This window comes from Gymnoscopelus microlampas, assembly GCF_963454915.1.
Source record: "Gymnoscopelus microlampas genome assembly, chromosome: 9".
Lineage (NCBI taxonomy): Eukaryota > Metazoa > Chordata > Actinopteri > Myctophiformes > Myctophidae > Gymnoscopelus > Gymnoscopelus microlampas.
The window spans coordinates 8,694,461-8,721,284 of record NC_139946.1 but is presented as its reverse complement, the minus strand read 5'-3'; the positions used below and the strand labels follow the sequence as shown (position 1 = coordinate 8,721,284).

At 41.6% G+C, this 26,824-nt stretch overlaps 1 protein-coding gene across 1 annotated transcript in view; it reads left to right on the top strand.

The window, feature by feature from the left end:
- The window catches only part of xpr1a (xenotropic and polytropic retrovirus receptor 1a), a gene marked incomplete at its 3' end in the record, with an annotated part of 100,263 nt that overhangs the window by 9,388 nt on the left and 64,051 nt on the right, over positions 1–26,824 (top strand). The gene's annotated exons all lie outside the window — the stretch shown is intronic.

The following is a 26,824-nucleotide window of genomic DNA, read 5'->3' as shown; positions in this document are numbered from 1 at the left end:
CTTTCAAGTCATTTTTATCAGTTTGATTCTTGGAGTAGTTACTGCACTTACACTCATGGGCACACACAAATATGCAGATATACAGTACACTGTCACACAGTGTACTGTACGCAGTGCCCTCTGCCCTGGGCGTGTCTGGGTATACCCAGAATAACAGTCCTCCCTCTATATCTAAATATAGATGGAAATCACTGCCAAGTGCTCATCACTCATCCTTCTCCCTCTGACTCAATCACACCTCAGTCAACTATGATGGAATTTGACACAAAGCACAATACAATGAGTGCCACAACCTCTGATGTGGAAAAACCCATCTGTTGGTGCGGCAGGTGGGTTAAAATTAAGATGCAGATCAAATACTTTTGACCCAGGCTTAGAACAGGAAAGTTTGTGGTTCAATTGTCCAGCACACCGACTGCTGTTGCACAGCGCAGCACAGAACTGAGATAAGGACGGCATCTGGCTATAATTAATCTGTGGCATCAGCCTGCTAGGAGGGCAGGACAGGGGAGAACGAATGTTAATATGTTTTAATATACAGCAGGTGCTTTTAGTAAACACAGTTCTGTGGTTGCAAATTGGAGACTTAGTATAACATTTAAAGTATGTTTGTTAATGTATGTATGTGTGTGCGTGTGCGTGTGTATGTGCATGCGTGCGTGCGTGCGTATGTGTGTGTTTGTCTATGTGCTCGTGTGCGCATATGTAGTCACAGAGTGACTGTGTTATCTGGCATGCTCCTGACAGAGCTGCCACTCACAGATTTCAGATCCGCACTGCAAAATCCTCAGTGTTAATTTAACTCTGAAGAACAGATTGACTTGGTCAGTTTGTACCTTATTTTGGGTGCATACTTAGGCTAGAAAGATGCATGTTATTTATCAAACAGATGCACTGGCCTGGAAATGCCATTTTGCTGGTTATTTTAAGTGCACCTTATGTGTCATCACAACAAAAACACCTCTGTCCTTTATGCAGAGGCATTTAAATGAGGATCATGCAACAGGACATACATATGATAACATTTTGAAAAAGATTAGGCCTTTGCGAGAGTTTCGTGTGGAATTCTCCGCCTCTAAAGGGCAGGTGGAAATTAGCACTAGCATATTGGAGGAGGCTTGTGGTAGAGATGATGACAGCAAATACAGCAAGGAGACACATATTGATGAAAGGCCTACACTGTAAAATCATCACTATTCATTTCATTCTGAGAGTGTACAAATGAACACTCTCATACTGCCATTTGTACACCCTCAGAGCTACGTACGTGTAAGGGTCCATTTGGTTCCTAACTAGATATGATTCAGTTTGGGACACCCTGGAACCCCCCAATAACAATAGCACTAACAAAAAGTAAACATTTAAACAAAGTCTAAAAATAGAGCCCTCAATAATGGGAGCATTATCTATGTTTAATTATTTACATACTACATGATACCGGGCCAAAACTGGTATAGTCCATTTAAGCTCTGCTTCTAATGTAGAATGTGGCTTGGCGGTGGTCCCACGTGCTGATTGCTTTATTATGTGCTGTAATGTGCTTAAACCTTATTGACATGCACCTTACCAGTGCTAATTGCACTTAAGGTGCAGGACAACTTGTGTTGCGCCTTTGAGGTTAAACCAACGAACACACCGGATGTTGCAGTGCACCTGAACAGAGTTGAATTGGGGGTGTGCGTGTGTGTGTGCGTGCGTGCGTGCGTGCGTGCGTGCGTGCGTGCGTGCGTGTGCGTGTGCGTGTGCGTGTGCGTGTGTGTGTGTGTGTGTGTGCGTGCGTGCGTGATTCTGTCCACGGCTGAGAAAGATGTTATCCACAAACACTCCCCAAGTCTGTAAATAGAAGAATGACTCAGCTCTTGAGTCAATGTGCTAGGTGTACCAGATTTAGGCATATAGTATGCTCTATGCTGTAATGTCTATGTGTCTGTGGAGTACTTTAGCTGAACTTGTCTGCAACTACAATGGTAGGAAGGAGAGTGTGGGCAGGTGCAGAAACAGAATAGAATGTGAGACATGTGCTATTACTGTGTGTGTACGTGTGCAAGGATGTGCATTCATTCATATGCATTATTTAGCACACATCTACTATATGTGTGCATTTATGTCACGTATATATCAGTGGTTCTCAAACGTTTGCGTGCCAAAATGTATATTTGGCTGCGGACCCTAATCTGAAAATGTTTTGTGTCGGGCACCCCCAGAATAGAAGCTTTGTGTAAAAAAAAAGCAAAATTATAAAAAACGTTTTTGAAAAGGTTCAACAGTTTTTAACCCATTAAGACCTGGAACGCATCTGTGTCACTTTTTGATTTGAGCTAAAGAGCATCATTTTACACTTTGGCTATTTTTGAAAAAAATCTGAATATATAATATATAAAATCTTTGAATATATATTGTTTTAAAGCGAACATTTGTAACTGAAATCTTTGCTTCTGGGGGTCCCTGGAACAACATGTTTTGAGATGGGGTCGGCAGCCAGATACATATAATTTTGGGGGTCCTTGACATGAAAAAGTTTGAGCACCACTGATATAGAAACATACGTTTTTCAGAAAACTGTTGGGATTTAGAAGACATTTGTAGAATCGGCTTCAGGTCTTCATGGTTAATAACCATGGTATAAAATACGGATAAAGTGGTTAAATGATTGTTATGCCGTATTAACACATTTTGAGAACCACTGACGGTAGTCTGACATGTGCGTTTCCTGTTGTGCTTGTCTCTGCATGCGTACCGTAGTTACCCTTTGAAGCATGTATGTGTTTGTCACTGATAACGTATGAGTTGTCTCCTGCTTGTAAGCACCGCTCTCCTGAGGGTGTTATAGCCATGACTGGTGGGCTCCAGGTGGCTGATAAATCACTTCCTGTCCACAGTCTGTGTTGCGATCGTAGGTCACTAGCTTTTCACAACAATGTCTGGCGAGGGGATCTTGTAAATTGTGACAGGATCAATCGATCAGTCAATAGAATACTTGTCTTTCCTATGGCATGTGTTCATTTGGCATTTATACAGCTTGCCTGGTGTGAAGAAACCCTGAAAAATGAACTTAGACTGCAAACTAAGGCATAACGGCAGTGACACATCCTGAGAGAAGGGAGAAACCATAACCACACCATATCTCCTCTTCGAAAATAGCCAATCTACAAGCCCGTCGTAAGATAAAAGATCAGTTTTCACTGAACGCTCGCCAATTTCTGCTGACTGTTCACTTTTTATGACAAGCTCAGAATATGGATGTTAAGGTCGGAGAATCGGTTGTCTAACCCTTTTGGTGTTTAGAGAAAAACATTGGAGACTGTAATGGAAACAGCAACGATACCGTAATAGTCTCTCCGTGGCTGACATTTTGTTGCCTTTCATAAGAGAAAAACAAGATTACCGGGTGTTATAAAATACAAGCTTACCTCAGCACTTTCTCTTTCTCAAAAACTCACTGTCGAATCTGATCAAATTAAAAACATTGATAATTTGATTAAATCCGCTCCCTCAGTGAAAGACTAATTACGTTGATCTGATTCAATGAGTGAATTTCTCAATCATAAACTCCCCCTTCCTCTTTCTCTCTCCTCTCTCTCTCTCTCTCTCTCTCCTGTGGTTGGAGAGCAAGGGGTCTTTGGTATTCGGAGAACGTAGCTATCCGTTGCCCTGAGGGAGACAATTTACAGGCTTATACTGTATGTACTTTCTCTCTTTCTGGCTGGCTGGCTGGCCTTCCTTTACCTGATTGAGTTATACAGTGGACTGACAGTGGACAGAAAAGGCAGCCCTTCAAATGGCTCGGTCAGGGTCTCCCCATAAAGCATGACTGTCAGAGAGTCTAGAATAGATAGTCATGCACGGCAGCAATGTGCCTGTGTGTGTGAGAGGAGTGAAATTGGCCAGTCGACATTGCACTGCATGGTTCAGGTCTTGTCAAGGGTCAAATATGGGTCACACAGTAGGGAATTCTGTATTGCATGTTAAAACTAGATACTGACAGTATAGTTCTCAAACTGTTGCCAAGGACCCCCCAAATTTGGTCTTGGCTGCGGACCCCAATCTGAAAATGTTTTGTGCCAGGGACCCCCAAGAAGAGAAGATTTATGTTTAAAAATATTCAACATTATTCGAAACTTTCCGAACAGTTTAGATATTTTTCAAAGAATTTCAAAAATAGCAGATGTACAAGCTCGCAGCGCGGCACGAAGTGACGCGCTGTGCGCTTGTACATCTGCTATTTTTGAATAGCCAACATATAAATGGATAAAGTGGTTAAAATGATTGTGATGCTTTTTTAACAAATTTCGCTGGGGACCCCCTGGAACCCCCTCAAGGACCCCTGGTCCCCCCCACTTTGGGAACCAATGCCGTAGAAATGTCATAAAACCATGGGTTGCTCTCTCTTCAGGAATAATAGCCTACTAATTATATTTGCTACTTGTGTATTTACTATTTTATTACTCTTGCTATTTCTGTGCAAAATAGTTAAATGGCATTGTGTCTGTTCCTGGTGCGCGTTTCAGCGCACAGTACAGTCCTGCTCTTCCTTTTATTTGAAGCATCCATTATCCAATCATCCACCTACGCAGAGCTTCTCCATGCAGAAGACTAGCAGAGAAAACACTCATCTATTTCCATTGCACTTAACTAATTGGTCATTCAGCTGGTACCAGATTTGTCTGTAAAGTGATTAAAAGAGCTGGCTGTGATATGCGCGTGCCCCGCAACCACGCACGTGCATGTGCACACGCACACACACACACACACACACACACACACACACACACACACACACACACACACACACACACACACACACACACACACACACACACACACACACACACACACACACACACACACACACACACACACACACACACACACACACACACACACACACATATACACACACACACACATAAGCCCTATTTTATTCTTAATTATTATCTTTACATATAGTTTTTTTTAACCTATTAAGACCTGGAACGCATTTGTGTAATTTTTTGATTTGAGCTCAAAAAGCATTATTTTACACTTTGGGTAAAATAATGTTAACTATTGAAAAATAGCAGATATACAAGCTCATAGCGCGGCACTCGCCGCGCTATGAGCTTGTAGATCTGCTATTTTTGAGAAATCGTAAAAATGTGTGCACATCTTTGAATCTATATTTTTTCAAGCGAACATTTGTAACTCAAATATTTGCTTCTGGGGGGTCCCTGGAACAAAATATTTTGAGATGGGGGGTCCTTGGCCAAATACATATACATTTTGGGGTCCTTGACATGAAACATTTTTAGAACCACTGACATGGCAACGTAAGTTTTTTCAAAAAACTGTTTTTAGAAGACATTCTAAAAACAGACATTTCGTAGAATCGGCCTCAGGTCTTAATAGGTTAAAACCAAAAAAGCTTGTAAAGAGCACCGCAACCCGTGCCATTTAAAAAACATGTCTATAGTGACAAAATAGGGACACCAGGATGAAAGTTTGTTAAAGGCTCTACAGCTGGTCATGACCTTTCACCGTTCATTACGGTCCTTTGTTGTGTGTCGGTCCCTCTGTTCCTGGGTGCTGTTGTAGCCGTCAGTAGAACAGGTCTGTCTCTCTGCGTGTGACAACAGCTGGGTCGTGTTCCTGGCCCCTCCTGTTCCAACAGATAGATTGAGTTATGCCACAGTGTAATTCAATTATCTCACTGATTATTACAGAGATCTGAGAACAATGGCCCCGGATAATAAACATACCGCTTTGCGAGGAATCTGTGTGTGTGTGTGTATGTGTATGCGTGTGTGTGCGCGTGCGTGCACACATTAGAGCTTAAATTCTCTCCCCGAACCTGACAGGGCCCAAAGGGTTTGAGTTGACTCTGTCTTTATTTCTCACATATTTCATGGACTCATGTCCAAACCTGTCATGGACCAAAGACAGTAGCCTACCTCCTGTCATGTTAGTTTGAGCTTTACATTATACAATATATATTTGTTCCAAGCTGTTTACATGAATAAAGACATTTGGAAAAAGATAGAATGAATCCTGTTCTTGGTGAATAATCAATCCCGCTTACATTATAAGAGGAGAAAAAAGGCTACTGCCGCTGTCATTAAGGGAAATACGTTTAGTAAGAATGTCGGATTCAGGCTCCGGTTCAGGCTTAAAAAAACGGTATTTAGTGCCTTGGCGACTGGCGTAGCGGTCTAGGCATCTAGGAGGCTCAATGTAGCCTAACAGCGCGTCGCGAATTCGAGTCCCGAGCCCGACAGCCTTTGCTGCATGTCACTCCCCATCTCTCGCCCCATTTCCTGTCAGCCTACTGTCCTATCAATGAAGGCATAGCCCAAAAATAAATCTTAAGAAAACGTTTTAAAAAAGGTATTGGGGTGTGGTCTTGCGTCCGGTTCAAACCGAATTTTGTCAGGCTTGGGCCTTGTGGGACTGAACCATTTCAGGCCTGATTAAGCTCTATCACACGTGTGTGTACGGGCGACTGTGTGCACATGTCCTGTATGTGTGTATGTTTGCTGTGTCTTAACGGTTTCCCTGACTGTTTACATTACAAAGCATGCGATAGAGGCCTTGTTTAATATTGAGCCCTGTTAAGCCTGCAGGGATGAGGTCATGCATTATGTGACTTGTCCATTCACAAAGTCATGCATTTGTGGGCTCATTCATTCTTATGTGGTTTTGTGATTCAGCTGCGGTGCGCCGGCCGTGCACATGGCCAGTCTTGTCTGATCGAGGACGCTACAGTGTGATGCTATCTGTCTAAGTAGCTGACCGGGGGGATGAGAGAGGGGCCTGTAAGAGCGTGGTACCCACGGCACTGTGGGATTCACATAGGGATGAAGGGTGGGGCTCTATGTACCACACACACACACACACACACGCACGCCACGCGCACGCACACACACTCTTGTCTGTGGAGGGGGATGGGTTCAGTTATTGTCTTTCAGCTCAGGGGACCAGTGATGAGATTCGGAGGCAAATCCTCAGCTAGAGATGAATGTTTGTGATGTAACTTAGTGAATGAATCATCAATACATTTGAATGGATAAACCAAAAATGTCGATTCATAAGTTTACAATCTCACATTGTATTTCTGGTGCTTCTGTATTTATTTTTCATATGAGTGAGTCCTGGCTGGCCTGTCAACCTCCAGACCCTTTAATACCCGTTCATGATTTATGCAGTTTAATCAATGAGTGCACATTAAGTAATACTTGAACCCCAGCATCCATATTCTGGGGTTCACAATTAGCCAAAATAGGCGATCTACAAACTCTCAATGCTTTGCAACGCTATGCGCTGTGAGCTTGTAGATATTTTTGGTGAAGAGATTTGGTGTTGTAGACTGAAAAGTGCAGTCAACTTAGGCCCAGTTTACTAAGTCTAGAGTCTAGACTAGAGGGTTTAAGTGGTTAAGTAAAGGAATTAAAATGGTAAAATGGTGCTTCCTTGTGTATCAATCAATCTTGATTTAGATTTTGGTGGGGAAGTTGAAAGTTGGTTTGTGGTTTGTGTCAATACAAAAAAGTAATCTCCTTTCAAATTGGACATTTTGTGACTGCCGCATACTGTATGAATATTCTAATATAACATATCAAAAAACCTAAAAATATAAATGATCTGTTAGTCTTCTTCTACAGTATTGTTAAGTGAAGTCCCAACAGCCCACCAGTTAGACATTGAGAGAGTGGGTGAGGAGAGTGAGCAGCATATTTTGCCATGTGTTTTGTTGCGTTGCCTGTTAGTTGTAGTTTCATTGTTCATGTCCAGGACCTTCCCCCAGACCCCAGTCATTCCAGCCATGTCTCCAGATATAAACTCAGTCAGACCAGAGCCCAGAGACTATAGACTGACAATCTCATTATACAACACGGTCTGTATAGAGGCAGTGGCACAGCGTGCCTCAGGGTATCTGTCTCTCATTCAACGTGAAACTGCTGAGATAGTGATTAATGGGTATCAGGACACACAGTGTGTGTCTTTGTGTGCGCATCCTGTGCATAGACATGTGTATGCCTGCACACAAGTGTATATTTGTTGTGGTGTGTGCAAACTTTGTGTGCATATGCCCAGCATTCTGCCTGCATGTGTGTAACATTGTGTTTGACAGGCAGGCAGCGGTCTGGTCTCACTGTGTGGAGGTGGTCCGGAGAGAGGCTGTGCTCTTATCAGAGCCCGGAGCGAGAGATGCTTGTAGCCTGCTGAGAGAGCAGCCTCTGCCAATTAGCCTGCCTGACATTACCATACTGCGTCAAAGACAAACTCAACACTATACCGATGCTGGGACTGGAGTAAACGGAGTACACAGATGTGAATAGGCTAGAATAGAATATCATTTAACCGTGTGTGCCCTATTTAAAAAATGGCCAAATAGCCAATTAAAAACATCAAATAGATTATTAGATGTTAAAAATGGCCAAAATAGGGACGCCAGGTTGAAAGTGGTTAAATGGAACGTCTCAATAAAACAAACATCCCGCATAGTCATCCAAAGAGAATAGTGGTTCATTGTCCTTGTTTTTGTATTTTATTTTTATAATTTTTTTTCTCATGCATTGTAGATCAAGGCGACCATAAATCATTGTTCCATCCCCACCTGTAGTCAAAGCACCTGTGTACTGTGCACTGTCCAGCCTCTCATCCCTTTGTTCCCATGCCTCTCCGGGACCTATTGTCTCCTCTCATTCAGTCCCTTTCCCTTATTGCTTTGATTAACCCATTAAGGCCTGAGGCCGATTCTAAAAATGTCTTCTAAATACTTAACAGTTTTCTGAAAAACCTATATTGCTACTGTATATCAGTGGTGCTCAAACTTTTTCATGTCAAGGACCCCCAGAATTAGGCCGCCGACCCCCATCTCAAAATATTTTGTTCCAGGGACCCCCAGAAGGAAAGATTTGAGTTAAAAATGTTTGCTTTAAAAATATATATATTCAAAGATTTGCACAAATGTTTACGATTTTTTAATAGCCAAATAAATCTAAAATGACACAGTTGCTTTCCCGGTTTTAACGGGTTAAGGGAGAATAATCAGACCCATGAACCTTTGCTACTATTGCACTTTTTACCCTCAGCTCTGCCAGGACTCCTTTTAACAAGAACTGGCCTATACTTCTTAATTAAGATGCTCCTGTGTGTGTTTATGTGTGCGAGAGTCTGTGCACGTGCTGCGCTGGCCTAATCTGTATAATGAACGCAGTCACATGAATCACCCCTGATCCACTAAGTCTTTTTTAGACGGCGCTTATTCTGCTGGTTTCCGCTGTGATTGGTGGCGCTCGCTTGTCTGTCTACCATTTTATCTGTTGCTGCTGTTGTTGATGAACATGATGGGAGGCTGTTTGAAGGCTGCTGAGTCTGTGTGTTATGATGCTGATTGTCATTCCACTGGCGTGTCCGATAGAACGGCCGCTGTTCTTACCGTCGTTGGCTATTCTAGGAGGCAGTCCTCAAACCGTGGGTGGAACAGAATGCAGATAACATGTTTGATTGTTGACATTATTGATTTGCTTTTCCCCTAAAAAAAAAGATGTGTCTGTTTCTTCTGAGATTTTGGTGCCATCTTTTTTTTAATTGATGAGAGATATTCAAAGAAAATCATGAAGGTGAGGGCAGATTCACACAGATTCCTGCCTGGGAATGAAACCTGTGATGTTGCAGATATGTGGTCAGTTTACTGGATTACCCACTAAGGCACTCTTGCACATAGTCATTTTCTTTTGATTTAGTTTTCAAAATCTATGATTTTATTGTCACACTGGCGAGTTAAAGAGGTTCTACGGCTTGAGCAGAGAACTAATGGTTGGTTACAATTTGATCCACACAGTGCTAATTTAAAACCACAAAGCACATTACAGCAGAACAAATGAATGCAAAAAAGACAGCAAGTCTCCACCGCCACAGCAGCCATGGGATACATACAACACATAATACACAGGAAGGTGGAAAAGCAGAGAGAAACATTTACGTGTATACCAGCGGCTTTCAAACTTTTTGTGCCGTACGTCAAAGGGCAATTCAAAAATAAGGCACATATTGAAAATAGCCGATCTACAAGTTCACTTTCGTGGTGCGTTGTAGAGCTTGTAGATCTGCTATTTTAGAAAATGTTCATTTCAACTACTATAAATTAGCAAAATCTCTGTCCGTCTGTACGTGTGCATGCATCTGTAGTTTATGTATCTAGAGAACCGTCCGACTGACTTCAAACGTGGTGCATGCGTAGCCGACGACCCAACCCGAATTGAGTTCATATAGTTTTGTATAGTTGTAAATATTGCAATGATAATGTGTGGTTGTCGCAAAATCCCTCGGCTCACCGTTTGGTAACCCCTGCCGATAGAGGAGAAAGACAGACGGCACTCAATTCACAGCGTTAGATGAGCAAAGAACCAAAAAAAACAAACCAAAAACAGAACAGAACAGAAACGAGAGACAGCTGGATGGGCAGACAGGTCAGTAGGCCAGTAGCCTAGCAGCCAGGGTCTCCCGCCAGCCTGCATTATTGATGGGCAGCTTCACAAGCTGTCACTCATCCCACTAACGCCCTATGCTAATTGCTGGGTGTTTGTGGGAGGATGGTTCCTTTATGGTGTCACCTGAAGGGTGGATGTTTGGCACAGGCAAACTAGATAAAAGGGAAAAACCACCTGAGTTCAAACTGTATAGCTGTAAACATCAATACTTAAATAGGAGGAAATTATGAATCGTCTGTTGTGCAGGGCATCCAAAACAGCTTAACGTCTGTGTGTGACAGCTAAACTAGATGAGCTTTTTCCCAGACACTGTCTGGAATGAGAACTTGTTTGTATGTGTTTTTCTGCCCCAGAGCATTTGTATTTCTTGGAGAGGAAACAATGCTTCCGGGCATTTATCCAGTGGAAAATCATTAACCAGAAAGAAATAGAGGCTTATGGCATGAATCTTGTACCCAATTAGAGCTCTATTCAAAAAAAAAATCTTTGTTGATGTTATTTAGTTTAAGATTATATATATTTTTTTTTAAACAAAAAATTTCAGTCAAAAAGTTCTGTTAAAATGTAACACTTAATTTCAGTTCACCTCAAGCATTGAATGAAATTAGATTGATAACGTATTGGTTTTGAATCGACCCTGAGTATACATCACAAGGGGGTCGTTCTGATTGGCGCTTTGATGAGGCTGGGGGGGCGGGGGCGTCAATACAAACCTGGGACCACCGCTCTCCCAAGGTCAGGGACAGATTGAACGGAGGTAATAATATAGGATGAAAGAGGTGAACGGTGATTGGAAAAAAGAGAGAGGAATCGGCAGTATATCCTGCTCCTTCAGGTCTGAAATACACAGGGAGATTAGAGGGATGCAGGAATAATGAGCCAAGGGGGCAAGTGAGGATAGATGGAATGGGACAAAGGGTGAGAAAGAGAGAGAGAGATTGAGGGAGAGAGAGACAGAGAGAGAGAGAGAGCCTTTGGACAGCAGAACGCCAAACAGGCCGAGTGGGAGGTATCTGGGCTCATCTCCAATGCATGATGCTCTGCATTAGCACTACCCGCCTTACCACGCAAAGAGAAGAAAAGGAGGAGGAGGGGGGGTAAAGAGGAGAGAGAACCTTGACGGATGAAAGTCTCCATCCAGCCATCCATTATTCATCTGTGAATTAGATTTTGCCTGAATGGAGGTGATGGTGGAGAAGAGTAGCGTAGGAAAGAGGGGGGTGGGGCGGGTGTCATGGTTTGGTCCGGAGGCAGAGGGTTCCAGATTATAGCAAATGGTGTGGTGATAATAGGGGGGGGGGGGTGGGTTAGTTTACAGGGACTCCCCAGAAGCAAAGATTTGAGTTACAAATGTTCGCTTTAAAAAATATATATATTCAAAGATTTGCACACATTTTCACGATTTCTCCCAAAAATAGCAGATCTACAAGCTCATAGCGCGGCACTCGGTATGAGCTTGTATATCTGCTATTTTTTAATAGCCAAAGAAATCTAAAATGACACAGATGCGTTTTCCAGTCTTAATGGGTTTAATGGAGGGTGTATTCTTTTTAGAACGGGACATTCTTCATATGGGTTATTGGCAGAGCTTATTGTCTAGAAGGGAAGGCTTTTCTACCACAGGGCAACTTTGGTTGCTGAGGACAAGTGAAGGAGGGTTTGGTCATTTGCAGAGGTGTGGAGATCCTGGGCAATGGAAGAGGACGATAGACAGGTGAAGTGTAAATTGTGAAGGAAAGGTTAGAGCTTTAAGGAGTCAAGGTGTTCCTGGATCACTATCAACCCCTTTAACCGCTTGAGCCCTATTTCATGCTTTGTTGCACAGCAAAATGTGCCAATCTACAAGCTCACAATGTATACAGTATATGTATTTTCCCGCTATTTACATTTTTAAATATGATATAATATATAATAATATAATAATAATAATATAATAAATATGGGGGGGGGGGTTGGAAATTATAGTGTCATGCCCAAAATAGGGACGCTTGGTTGAATTGATTTTAATGGCTTATACGGGATATAAGTAGCATAGTCGATAACTTGTCATCACGATGGTTCTCCGTGTGTGTGTGTGTTTGTTTGTGTGTGTGTGTACGGCTGTACACACACACACTAGGGCTGGTAACTTTCCTCAGAAATGATATTCGAATATTGGTCTTAAAAATTGGCAGATATTAGAATATATGCGAATATTATTATTATTATTATAAAAAAATATATTTAAAAAAATATTATATGTTTAATGTTTATTTTACAGGGACAATACAAAAAACTATGTATCAAGTGCTCGGATCCAATAAAACATATATTTTGTTTGTTTTTATAACTTGATTTCTTGTTTTTTGTATTGTCCCTGTCAAATTTTAATTTTCATATTCGAATATACTTATTTTCCCAATATTCGAATAATATTCGAATACCGACTATTATTTACCAGCCCTAACGCGCACGCACATGTACACAGTACAAGTCACATTTTCAGTAGAATGGTCCATTTGCATCATCACCATCACCCTTTCCTCACTCAATAATTAAATTAACACTGAGATCTTAGCTTTTTCTCTGTTTATGCTCTTGCCAAGGCAGCCTCCAACTCCATGCCATATGAACGTGCCACCACCAGTGATGTGAAAGATGATAGAATGAATAGGCCGTTATCCAACCATGATCTGTGCATCATGAATATGGGTGAAAGGCCCAACACTAATCATACGGATGAGCTGTCTGCCAGGCCAGCACTGAATGCCTTTCTCATACACACAATATATTTTATTCTAATGAGATGGACTGCACTATACCGGAATGGTTCAATATGAAATGTGTATATCATGTGAATGGGCTGTTTGCCAAACACTAATCTAGACATCACATACAGTACATGCTTTTGGTACTGGGGAGCAGTGATCTCTGCGTAATACGGATGGGCTGCTGGCCAGAATGTGAATGTGATGAAGGCTGCTGTGTTTGATCATAGATTAGCTGTCCAGGTCTCTGGGGTGAGGGTTTGTTTGCATAGCGTTATTTGGGCTTTCAGACCATAATATCTTCTCTTGTGTGATGAGTTACTGTTGAAGGATTCATTGGAAGCCCGATCAACACCTTTGGCGGCATGCCAACGGATCAATTATGCTACGTACTGTATGTCAGATGTAACATTTGATTTAGCTGGCTGCATGTCATCAAACTACGACAGTGTCCGCACACTAGGATGACTTGACAGATTTGTTAATAGTAACTTCAAAGTAACTGAATTAGATTAAAAGTTGCACTGTTACATTGGAGGATTTCAAATATTGTGTTATATATTTCCCATTAGTTTGCTCATGATACGCCCTCTGTGTCATCAGATCTGGAAAAGAGTAGTGGTCAAAGAGACTGATAGATGGTGGGGGGGAGGGGGTGCTGTGATGGATAGACTGATAGATGGGGAGATAAAGAAAAGAGATATACTGTGATGGATAGACTGATAGATGGGGAAAGGAATAAAGAAAAGAGAGATGTTGTGATGGGTAGACTGATAGAGGGAATGAAGCAATAAAAGAGAACGGTTGTGATGGGTAGACTGATAGAGGGGATGAAGCAATACAGAAAAGAGAGATGTTGTGATGGGTAGACTGATAGAGGGGATGAAGCAATACAGAAAAGAGAGATGTTGTGATGGGTAGACTGATAGAGGGGATGAAGCAATACAGAAAAGAGAGATGTTGTGATGGGTAGACTGATAGAGGGAATGAAGCAGTAAAGAAAAGAGAGATGTTGTGATGGGTAGAGGAGAATAGAGATGTGACCTTGTCTCTGCTCTGTCTGTCTTGTATGTATTTCTTTATCCTCTCACACGGCAGGCTGTTCTGAGCTTGCTTACACGCACACGCACACGCACACACACGCACACGCACACGCACACGCACACGCACACGCGCACACACACACACGCAGAGGATGCAGAGACACACAGAGTACAGGGAGTGACTATAGGGGGTGTGGGTGTGATTGTGAGCTATAGGTGATGACAGCAGGTCCATATGCTGAGGTATTTCTGCTCTCTTTGTACTGAGAATCCACTCATGCAGTCATTACATACATACCCACTGCTCTCATTTAACTAGTGTAAACAAATGCAGGGACATGAGAATGTGTTCATCATATGCGTGGCAATACCACAATTAGCCTAATTACAAATCAGTTTCCCACTGATAGCCACTGCTTCCCTATGTTGTTAGTTTTTTGTGTCATCTCGATTCATGTTCTCCATTTGGGATTGGAGTGCTCAAAACCAAGTTAAAATGAAGCATAGCGTTAGTTCATGCAGGACACGGAAGTCGTGCACGCCAAAGCTGTAACCAGCAGTCAGTCAGCTGATGTGAACATCAGCTTTCTATTCCCCATTCACAGCCCAGCTGGTCATTACATCACACACTCATTATCCAATCACAGCTCACGCTTGAGCAAAGAGGTTCCTATAAATACGGCTTCATATTCTCTAGGTCTTTCTTGGTTGCTGAACCAATGCATTTTGCTAGCTGCTGCGAGCTTCATCTGCTGCTCATCTACTGCTCATCTACTGCTTTGTGCGCTGCTCTATGATATTTTGGTGCTATATGAGATGAGTCTGCTTATGATGCTGACTTTTACCACTGCTACAGCAGCCAATGCTTCTTCTATTATTGCTGCCAAACACTAATGTGCTCATAGCTTAAGCTAATAGCATGCTTGCTGCCATGTAGAAATTAGGAATTGTTTGTAGCACAAAGCTAATACAGCATGCTTGCTGCCCAGACAGTAGAAGCTTGATTTATTTGTAGGCTACTCTCTTCACCATGTGGTAAGTTGAATTGTTTGTAGCTTAAAGCTAACATAGCATGCTGCTGCATTTAGAAGTTTGTTGTTATACAGCACTGCACAGTTAACATGGCATGCTTTCTTCCCATGTGGAAAGCTTCAATTGTTTGTAGCTTAAAGCTAATATAGCATGCTGCTGCATTTAGAAGCTTGGTTTGTTATACAGCACTGCACAGTTAACATAGCATGCTTGCTTCCCATGTGGAAAGCTTCAATTGTTTGTAGCTCAAAGCTAACATAGCATGCGTGCTGCCATGTTTAGAAGCTGTGTTGTTATACAGCAATGCACAGTTAACATAGCATGCTTGCTTCCCATTTGGAAAGCTTCAATTATTTGTAGCTAGAAGCTAACATAGCATGCTGCTGCATGTAGAATCTTTGTTGTTATACAGAACTGCACAGTTAACATAGCATGCTTCCTTCCCATGTGGAAGCTTGAATTGTTTGTAGCTTAAAGCTAACATAACATGTGGAAAGCTTGAATTGTTTATAGCTTAAAGGTAACATAGCATGTGGAAAGCTCGAATTGTTTGTAGCTTAAAGCTAACAGCATGCTTTGCTGCCATGTAAAAGCTTTGATTTGTTTGTACAGTGCTGCAAAGTTAACACAGCAGCCTTGCTCCCCATGTAGGCTACTTCTTTTATTCCCAGCAGCAGACATTCCAGTGGTTTTAAAGAGCTTTCATCAGGTAATGAAACGTGGCTATTTTAGCATTTTTATGGCTTCAGGTATAGAAATATATGGAGCTAAATTTTTGGGCCGAAAGTTGATTTTTTTTTACAAAATAAGTACTGCTTCTAAGTTCTAATGCTGTTCTGCTGAGGCACTCTTGACTCTGGGAATACCCACAATACATGGTGCAGTACCATCTAGTTGGCTCTAAAGCTTCAAGCAGAGCTTCCAACAGTTGTAGTGCTCTGCTAGCACAAATGCTTCTACTTATCAAAGCTGTTGTAGACAATCTGTGTGCAACGGGGCATAATATAAGACAATAAGTCAAATTCAGACATGTATTCAAGCCAGGAAAGGAAATCACAGCATGTGTATCAAATCAGTGTTGCCATGTCTGCTTATTATAAGCGACTTTGGGATTGTGCTCTGTTAAGTCACTAGCAAATATGATTACTAAACAGGGTTCATGTGAAGGAACCCCAGATTCATATGTAATCATGGTACAAAAAATGTTTAATATTCTAAACACTTGTTTTGCGACTTGTTTTTATAGACTTGGCGCTTGTTTCTCTTACAATCTGGCAACACGCCGTGGTGGTGTCACGTGACTACTCCTTGGGAGTAATCAGGAAGTCTCATACATACAGCATGCATCTTGGGTATTGTAGTCTATGCAACTGACACGGTCATATCATGGTCAATTCAGTTCAATGCTACCGTGTGAGAATAAGGTGAAGGCAAGGGTGTTTTCTTTCTTAACTGGTCATGTGCAGGCATTATGGCAGTGTAACTGTCATGTTAAATAAGGTTCACAACTATCATGTCATGTTAAATAAGGTACACAACTATCATGGGATATTCAAGTTAATATAATCCACTCAGTGAAGCTGTTATTTCTGCATTCCTGTTCTATTCACTTAATTTATCGCTCAAGTTCAGGTAACTATTGTGGGTGGATTAGTTTGCAGATGCTTAAATAGATAATTACTTCATGGTGGATTAAAGTCTTGTGAAATGGGGCGGTTGCTTCAATTGTAGTGGGTTGTCCTCGAGGGGGTGCCATTTAGAGGGCAAGCAAAGGTTAATCTGATTCTCTGCTGCTTCAATTCTATCAGCTTATGACTTAGATGCAGGGAGCGGATTCATAGTGCATTGAATTAATTTGCATGTTACTTCACTTTTAGCTAACACATCTCGAGTTGGACAAAAAACACAGCAGGTGAAAGGCGGAAATCATATAATAGTCATTATTCATTGCAAGGATAAAGGGGGTTTACTTGTCTCTGACTCATACAGGTGCTGCTGGGTTAAGTTTCATTGGATGGTTGCAGAAAGAAGAAAACGTATGATGATAATTGCAATTTAAAATAATTGCTTATTGCAAACAAAGTCTTAAAGATGCATTGTGGTCTGCTTATTGCAAACGGTACAGTTACAGTACTCTTCAGTTGCTTGGTTCCAGCATTCACAATGAAGCAGCAGGTTGCCGGTCTGCAGCCATGAACGCTACTACGTTCACCATGAGTGAATGAGATAATCCAGCTGTTTGCTTGCAGATCTCCACAGCGTCCAGACGAGAAGGCTTGCTCTTGTGTGTGTCTTTCCAAAAGTTCATCTAGGTGGTGTTCTGCATGCTTGTGGAACTTGAAGCTTTTGTGGATCGCTATCTACGTATCTGAGATTGACATCAGGCATAAGTATGCTGCTGAAAGTGTTGGCTGGGTTCCACTGCACTGATTTGGGTAGTATGATTCTGTTTTGTATTGCATTTCTTTATCTGTGCGTGATCGGTAAGGTCCGCAGTATGCTTACTGCTGCATATAGATATTACATTTTACACTCTTTAATTTAGTTTAGCTTGATTAATTAATTTCTGAGGTCTGCAGCATGCTGCTGCTACACATAGTTCACACTTTTGTAGGATGAACTTAACGGTTCCACTGCACTGATTTAGGTAGTATGATTCTGTTTTGTTTTGCATTTCTTTATCTGTGCGTGATGGGTAAGGTCCGCAGTATGCTTACTGCCGCATATAGTTATTACATTTTACTCATTAATTTAGTTTAATAAAATAATTTCTGAGGTCTGCAGCATGCTGCTGCTACACATAGTTTCACACTTTTGTAGGATGAACTTAACATCTTAAACTCTTAAACACTGTAAATCAGACAGGGGGGGGGGGAGGTGCAAACGTCATAATTTCTAACCCTAACCCTAACCCTAACTAAAACCATGTTTTGTCTCTGTTCTCCATGATCCAGTATCTGCAAAGACGTCCTCTGGCGAGGCAAGACTAATGTTCTTCCTGACCGGCAAGGGAAAGCCAAGGTCATGGTTCACGGCCCGGCTCTGTCTCCTCTACAAAAGATGTGGACTGCTGCGCAGCTGTATACCTCTCACTCATTTCCGCATTGCATTGGCGCAGCTACATTGGTCTAGGCTTAAACTTGAAGTTGCTCAAAAGCAATGAGTGGCATGTACTGTATGAGGAGACAGTTAAATAGAGTCTGCATTCAAAAGTGGTTGGCAATGGCATGGGTTCATTCTGATGAAGATAGTTGACCTTTTACGGATGCATTCTTGCATCCCTCTTATCTGAGCGGATAGGAAGTTACAGCACGCTGCTGTTACACGCATATGTTATTAATCAGTGGTGATTACAGGGGCGTTCCGTTGCTAGGGGCAACCAAGGAATCTCAACCCTATAGTACACATTCTGCTTAAGTACACTCCTGAAGTACAGGATCAACATGGATGTTGAACACACACATAGTATGTATCTCATTAATTGTAGTATGACCTCATTTTAAGATGCATGCTTGCATTCTTTTAGTATAGCTTAAATAATTAAATGCTGAGGTCCACAGCAGCTGCTGTTACACATAGTTAGTACACTTTATTTATCATGAATGATAAACATTAGTTATCATTCATCATAGGATGACCTCATACATATATATATATATATTTATATATATCAGATTTCTTTAAAAAGAAATAGAATGTCCTTTTCGAATCCTATTCACGGTGCAGCATAGCAGTGGGCATCGTTTTAGGACACCGTCTAGGACTCCTGAGGTTCAGGAATCAACAGGTTTCTGCATTCATCAGGCCTGTTGAACACATAGACGCATGCTTGCATTTGTTTAGTTTAGCTTAATAATCAAATGCTGAGGAACTTCTGAAGCTCAGGATCAACATGGCTGTTTAACACACCAATGCATGCTTACATTTAAAGCACTCCTGACGTACAGGATCAACACGGCTGTTGAGCACACACAGTATATATCTCATTAATTGTAGGATGACCTCGTTTTAAGATGCATGCTTGCATTCTTTTAGTATAGCTTAAATAATTAAATGCTGAGGTCCACAGCAAGCTGCTGTTACACATAGTTAGTACACTTTATTTATCATGAATGATAAACATTAGTTATCATTCATCATAGGATGACCTCATACATATATATTTATATATATCAGATTTCTTTAAAAAGAAACAGAATGTCCTTTTCGAATCCTATTCGCGGTGCAGCATAGCAGTGAGCATCGCTTTACGATACCGTCTAGGACTCCTGAGTTCAGGAATCAACAGGTTTCTGCATTCATCAGGCCTGTTGAACACATAGTCTTAAGATGCATGCTTGCATTTGCGTGCGCATTCTATTTTAAGTCAGTAGCAGTCTTGCTACTTCACATAATATAGTATGACTGATAAAGGCGTTTTTTAGGCTTGGCGTTGGCTTCCGTGTGTTGGGGGGGATTTCTGTTATGCACTCTCTGAGTATCCTAGCTGCCGCTTGGCTGAAACCAGAGAGTATGCATTTATTGGTTTTGGGGGATTTGCTTAAGCATTCTCTGAATATATGCTTAGCAGGCTGCTTCGACAAAATTCAGTGAATATTCTCCCAAGAGCGGAGCTTTAACGCCAAGCTTAACTGTATTCCATTTGTGGCAATAAATGGTTCTTTATCTACTAAGACGAGAGTGTTTCTGATTGAAATGAAGCATAGCGTTAGTTCATGCAGGACACGGAAGTCGTGCACGCCAAAGCTGTAACCAGCAGTCAGTCAGCTGATGTGAACATCAGCTTTCTATTCCCCATTCACAGCCCAGCTGGTCATTACATCACACACTCATTATCCAATCACAGCTCACGCTTGAGCAAAGAGGTTCCTATAAATACGGCTTCATATTCTCTAGGTCTTTCTTGGTTGCTGAACCAATGCATTTTGCTAGCTCCTCCTCCACCCCAGCCTCCACCTTTTGATTAGAGTGTGCCATAGGCTCAAATACTTGTGATTATCATGTATATCTGCTTTGTTTAGAGTCTGGCTTAGGCTCAAATACTTGTGGTTATCATGTATATCTGCTGTTTAAAATCTTGCTAGGCTCAAATACTTGTGTTTATCATGTATATCTGCTAATTCTAACTAATATGTTAATGTATTGCTTATTGTTGTCATTGTATCCCTATGGGGGATTTGCTTAAGCATTCTCTGAATATATGCTTAGCAGGCTGCTTCGACAAAATTCAGTGAATATTCTCCCAAGAGCGGAGCTTTAACGCCAAGCTTAACTGTATTCCATTTGTGGCAATAAATGGTTCTTTATCTACTAAGACGAGAGTGTTTCTGATTGAAATTGTGCCAATTAAACTAAATCAAATGGGTAAAAAAAAGGATGATTACTTAGTCATTTTTCCATTGAGCAGTTTGTGTGCGTAATAACTGCATGCATCATGCAACACTCACTGTGTTGCTTCTGCTTGTGTTGCAGTAGTTATTATGGATGTGAGTGTACACAGTAGTTTTGGATGGTTTTACACAGTAAAATCCTCGGTGTCAATTTAACTCTCAGAGTGTAACTATGGACCTAAATGGACCTGTTAATGAACACAGGCGATTTTACTGCGTATATTTGTCGGTAGATGATCATGTCAAGGAAATGAGCGCGGCGTGGCAGAAGAGCAGTGTCCTTCAACGTAGCAAACTGCTGCATACACTCTCAAGGGAGACCGACAGGGCAGACTGGAAGCTTATTGGTTCACAGTCATGAAATCATGTGGAAAACATACCGACCACATGAAGCACAGAGGATGACAGATCTCTCACCGCTCATCCGTGAATTGCTACATGAACTCTCAACAGATTGTAGATACAATTACAGGACCAGGCACTCCACCTGGCTGCAGATGGATCTATTTCCAACTAGCTATTGGAAACATTTTCTAGTTTAAATTGTGTCTCGCCCCATGGGGTCAGTGCAAATACATATAGGCCTACCTGTGTGTGTGTGTGTGTGTGTGTGTGTGTGTGTGTGTGTGTGTGTGTGTGTGTGTGTGTGTGTGTGTGTGTGTGTGTGTGTGTGTGTGCGTGCGTGCATGTTAGTGTGTCATATTTGTGTTTGGTGGGGTAGAGAGAGACTGACTGAGTGGGGGCAGGGAGAGAAAGACAGAGACGATACATGCTGAAAGACAGTGTGGCGAAGCAAAAGACCGGAAAAGAGGAGAAAAGGGTTGACATTGATGCTAATTGAATGACAGAGAATCAAGGCCTTCGGGATATTCGATTTTGCTAGATGCTGACATTTGGCTCACATGAAGTATAAAAGAAATGTCAGTTAAACTCTGCAAGCTGTCTGCTGTCACTCTTCACACTTTAAGGGTAATGGTTTGATGAAGGACATGTAGAACAGCCACCTGAGTTGCTGTAGGCTCATCGGCTGTGCCGCACACTAGAGCGATTAGAATGAGAATCTGACACTGTGGCTTTGTAGCATGTACACTTGTATTATTTTCCAGGGAAGCACAGGTATTTGTATATGATCCCCTCTATTGCTTTCCAAAGATGGCAGCAATATGAAACCATACTGTGAGTGTAATATATTGGAGGTCAGGGGATGATTCATTCAGGGGGCAGAATGATATTGGCAGAGATATGATTTCTCCTTTCTTTTATTCTATAAGAGCTCCTTCTAATCCACAGACGGAAGGAGGCTAGAGAGACATATCAATAATTCACAGATATTGTTCCCTCCTGGACAACCCGCCTGTTTTCATATTAAATGTTGAATTATTAACATGTGTATGAGATTGGAAATATGGTCAAGCTTTGTCTTCTTAAGAGTGACCCTTTTACTTAAAAAAATATATATATGTTCTTTAAAAACATTTCTTCATCTTTTTAGTTTACAAGTGTAGGTAAAATAATTAAAAACAGATTATATAGTTATGATACAGTAAACAAGCTTGGAGATTAGTCAACTGAACTGACCTTCACTGTTGACATACTGACAGCCAGTGTTGCCAGATTCTGTGAGAGAAACAAGCAACCAGGTCTAGGAAAACCAGCCCAAAAGAAGCGACTATGGCCCACATGAGCACTTTAACATATACCTCAGCTATTTGAAAATAGCAGATCTACAAGCTCACAACGCGACGCGTTGTGAGCTTGTAGATCGGCTATTTTCAAATAAAATATTGCGGGGAAATTATAATAAGCAGATCTGGCAACCCTGCTCACAGCATTAACATTGTTCTCTGTCGTGCAGCTGTTGGAAAGTCCAAGTGTCTCTGTTGTTGTTGGTGTGCGATAGTCATGTGAAGAATGCCAATCTTAACACCTCCTATTAACCGTCCCTACTACCATATGCTGGCCTGGGGGAATATGCATATTTCATATCCAGCTCAGCATGTGGCTAATGTATTCATGGTACGTGATGATAATAACCAAGTATTGTTTAAACGTATAGGGTCAGAGTCGTTTGTATGTAGTCCACTATTTTAACTGGTCAGTCAGTTTGGTTTGGAAACAGGCTTTACACATGCCTCCTGCTGCAAATTCCCATTATGAAGTCGTATTAAAAAAATGAAATATTGGTTCACATACATTTAAATACATTTCCGGCCAGTTATCCTCCATGGTTGTTGTTTTGCAATGAATAAATAAACCCATGGATCCTTCACCCGCTCTGTCATGACAAAGACCTGTTCCTCAGTGGCTTTTCAGCAGAAACAACAGTTTGTCTCCATTGTGCATTTCCTCCTCCGGGCAAAGCGCACAGCTTCTTCTTGACAAGCGCCATCTGATAATTAGGCTTCATATAATCACCCCATTAGTATGCAGCTCAATTGAGCAGAGAACAGCCTATTGTCCCCCTGACAAGAGCAACATCCCATTTGCGAGAGGGAATTATTATGAATTCCTTGTTAGAGTGTTTTCTTCCACGGGTACAAATGTACTGTATGTGTAATGACTTAAGTTGATCTCTGAAGCTTGGGTTCACACAGCAGCAGGCAGGTTGTTTCATCATGAGACTGAACGAAATGTGGATACATTATTAAATGGTCAATAGAAGGAAAACATAACAGCTATGAATGCTTGATGGTGTTTCTTAACCAATATAAATCCTTGTGGACACTACTTCCTAAGTTGATTTTAGGACTGCAACCTGAATGCTTCGACAGCTTCCTTCCTTCCGTCCACAAAGAGTAGAGCTGAATTTCTTCCATCATTGTTACCATGGCACCAAGAGGGGGGACCAGAACAACTCGAGTCATGTTTTGTTCCTGTGACATTTAGGACACAAACTAGAACTTGTTGGGTGTTAGGTAGAATCTTAATACTGTTCAGTGAAAGCATTGAAATGTGCTGAGAAGCAAATGGACCCTAACATAACCTAAAATAATTTGGAAATAAGATATTTTCTACTGAAAAGTTAGTTTTTCCGTTGGAAATCAGTTGTTTTCAGGGAGCATCACAGTTGTACGACTATGTGTAAATTAGGCACAAGTGGGGAAAGTGAAGTCGTGGGAGTTTGTTTCTACTAGAGAATGCACCTAGTTGAGTCACTGCTCTAGTGTTGTTGCTCGGTGCATGCTGACAACATGCTTTTCTATAAGCATCACTCTGTCCATGACGCAGTCTGGATGTTTAGAACACTTCTTTTATTTATGTACAGTCTGTTTTTACTTGTTCACAGATGCTAAGTATGTTATTTAGGCCTCTATTCCATATAGTATATTACAGTACATACAGTATATTGGTACTGGTATTTTTTTTAAACTGAGTTTTTTTCTCCTTTGTTTAAGAAAGAATCCTATATGTCTTCTTTTATTTACCTGAACTGATTTATTTGACAAACGTTGCCATCATTCAAAGATAGCGTTTATTCATACGCTTGTCCACCGGGCTCTCATTGACTTCAGTGCATTACATGAAACGTTCTGCTCCAGCATACCTCCCACTGCCAAGAACATACATACAGTATATCTGACCTCTGCTTCTTCACACAGCCTTGTTACAAACTACTACCAGTACAAAACCGGTGTCGTTGTCGGCAGTGTCTGACTCATCGGACTGTTGGATTAAGTAGCAGTGACCTCCATAGCGCCTTCTGGCGCCTCTGTTCCTCAGTATGATGGAACAGTAAATGTACATGATTAAATATAGCCGCTTTCTCATTTGAACACTGGAAAATGTCAGCGGAATCAGGTCGGTGTTGTCCTTTCACGCATGTAGCATGCAAAAGGAGAATGTCCGTTTCCGATGCGTTCACACATGAAGGTAAATAGCCATTTGATAAGGTGGGGTCTGAGTAGTAGACGAATGCATTAGCTATACTCCCACTTAAATATAAGTGAGGGAGATGCAAGGAACAAATGCAATCATTGTTTTACTTCCTTCCACTGAACATGACAGATACATTGAATTGCTTGACATGTGGTCTCCCATTGATGCACCCATACAAAACACAAACGAAACATCTCTCCTACCATAGTAGGCCTAATGTAGACAACGAGCTACAACCTACTTTTCATCAAAACGAGCCATCCTCCGAGCTGGAAAAATAACTTTGGTCTCGTACAGACGATCGGCCCCATATATGCACATGATCATATATATGGGCATAGTGGTCAGATCTGTACAACCGGATCTCCATATATGCCCATATGTGTGAGTCATAGTGACCATGCCTATATATGGGCGTATCGGGTTTGTTTATGGTTATGTCTGAGTCAGGGTGACATGGCCGTGGTCCGCCAGCCCACCCATAAGCCAATTTCAATGTAGGAAGGATATGACTATTGCTATAGGTCTGGTGTGTGGGGTTTTTATTCTTAGAGAGTCTTGTAATCTTTAAACTGACAATGACACAGGAAGGAGTGTACTGTACGTGTGCATGTGTGTTTCTGTGTGTGTGTGTGTGTGTGTGTGTGTGTGTGTGTGTGCATGGATGAGCTTTAGTGATTCTGAGCTTTCTAAAGGCCAGAGAACAGTTTCAGGCTGGCATTTACAGGTACAGAAATGTTAACCCTTTAAAGACTTTGACCTACTTACTCTGTGTCAACCCAGGGCAAGCTGTCCTCTGACTGGCTGGGACCTCTACTCCATCACCCACAACAGACGTAGATACTATCTCTTAAAATCCTCAGTGCTAATTTAAAGGGGAATTTTGGACCATGATATATCTTAGGATGAATGGTCTTCTTCTTTGTCTTTCGGCTGCTCCCGTCAGGGGTTGCCACAGCGGATCATTCGCTTCCATTTGGCTCGGTCCTCTGCATCCTCCTCCGTCACGCCCACTACCTTCATGTCCTCCTTCACCGCGTCCACCACTACCTTCATGTCCTCCTTCATGTCCTCCTTCACATATCTTAGGATGAATGGTACAGTAGAAAAATGTCATAACTCCATCCCGGGTCCGCCACAGCTTAGTCTTTTACTTCTTTTTTTTTGTGAGATCTGATGTTCATTGTGACAGAACACTATGCAAAAAAAAGAAAAAAGAAAAAAATGAAACGTAAGTCTCGCTAGACGAGATTTCAATCTCGTCTAGCGAGACATTTTTTTTCTTTTTTTCGTTGCACAGTAACCAAATGGACCCATAAAGGTACAATTATAAATGGATAAATGCTGAGGATTTTACTGTGCACTGTGCTACTCTTTAAACTCAGCTGGCACCTACCCCATGCTGCTAGCCATGAACACACACACACGCAGTGCACGCACGCACGCACGCACGCACACATACACACACACACACACACACACACACACACACACACACACACACACACACACACACACACACACGCGCACACGCGTGCTAACACTCACTTATACAGCCCACAGGCTTCCTACTGTTAGCCTGAACACTCAGCCATGGTCGTAGACTTATGCTTCCTGTTGTTTCTGGGAAAGGCTGATCGATGGACAAGTCTCATCAAGGAGATGCTGCTGAATTAATATTAACACATAGAAAGCATATAGCGGATGCCCAGAATAGAAAGCTCCATACCATTTCCTTTATGTGACACTAAGTATGTTAAAGCTGAAGCTGAACAGAGTTCAGTCACGCAGGACACACACACACCCCCATACATCAATGAAATATATTTTGTATTAAGCGTATGTTTCTATATCAGTGGTTCTCAAACGTTTTCATGTCAAGGACCCCCAAAATGTATTTGGCCGCCGACCGCCATCTCAAAATATTTTGTTCCAGGGACCCCCCAGAAGCAAAGATTTGAGTTAAAAATGTTCGCTTTAAAATAATATAAATATATTAATTTGCACACATTTTCGCGATTTTTCAAAAATAGCAGATCTACAAGCTTGTAGCGCGGCACTCGGTGCCGCGGTACGAGCTTGTATATCTGCTATTTTTGAATAGCCAAACTGTATAATAATGCTTTTTAGCTCAAAATCAAAAAATGACACAGATGCGTTCCAGGTCTCAATGGGTTAATACCGTATCATCTTTTGTATTTGGTGTGATTTTGTGATAGCACGTGTGTTGCACTAACCTGGCTACCCCTTGTTCACGTTAATGACAT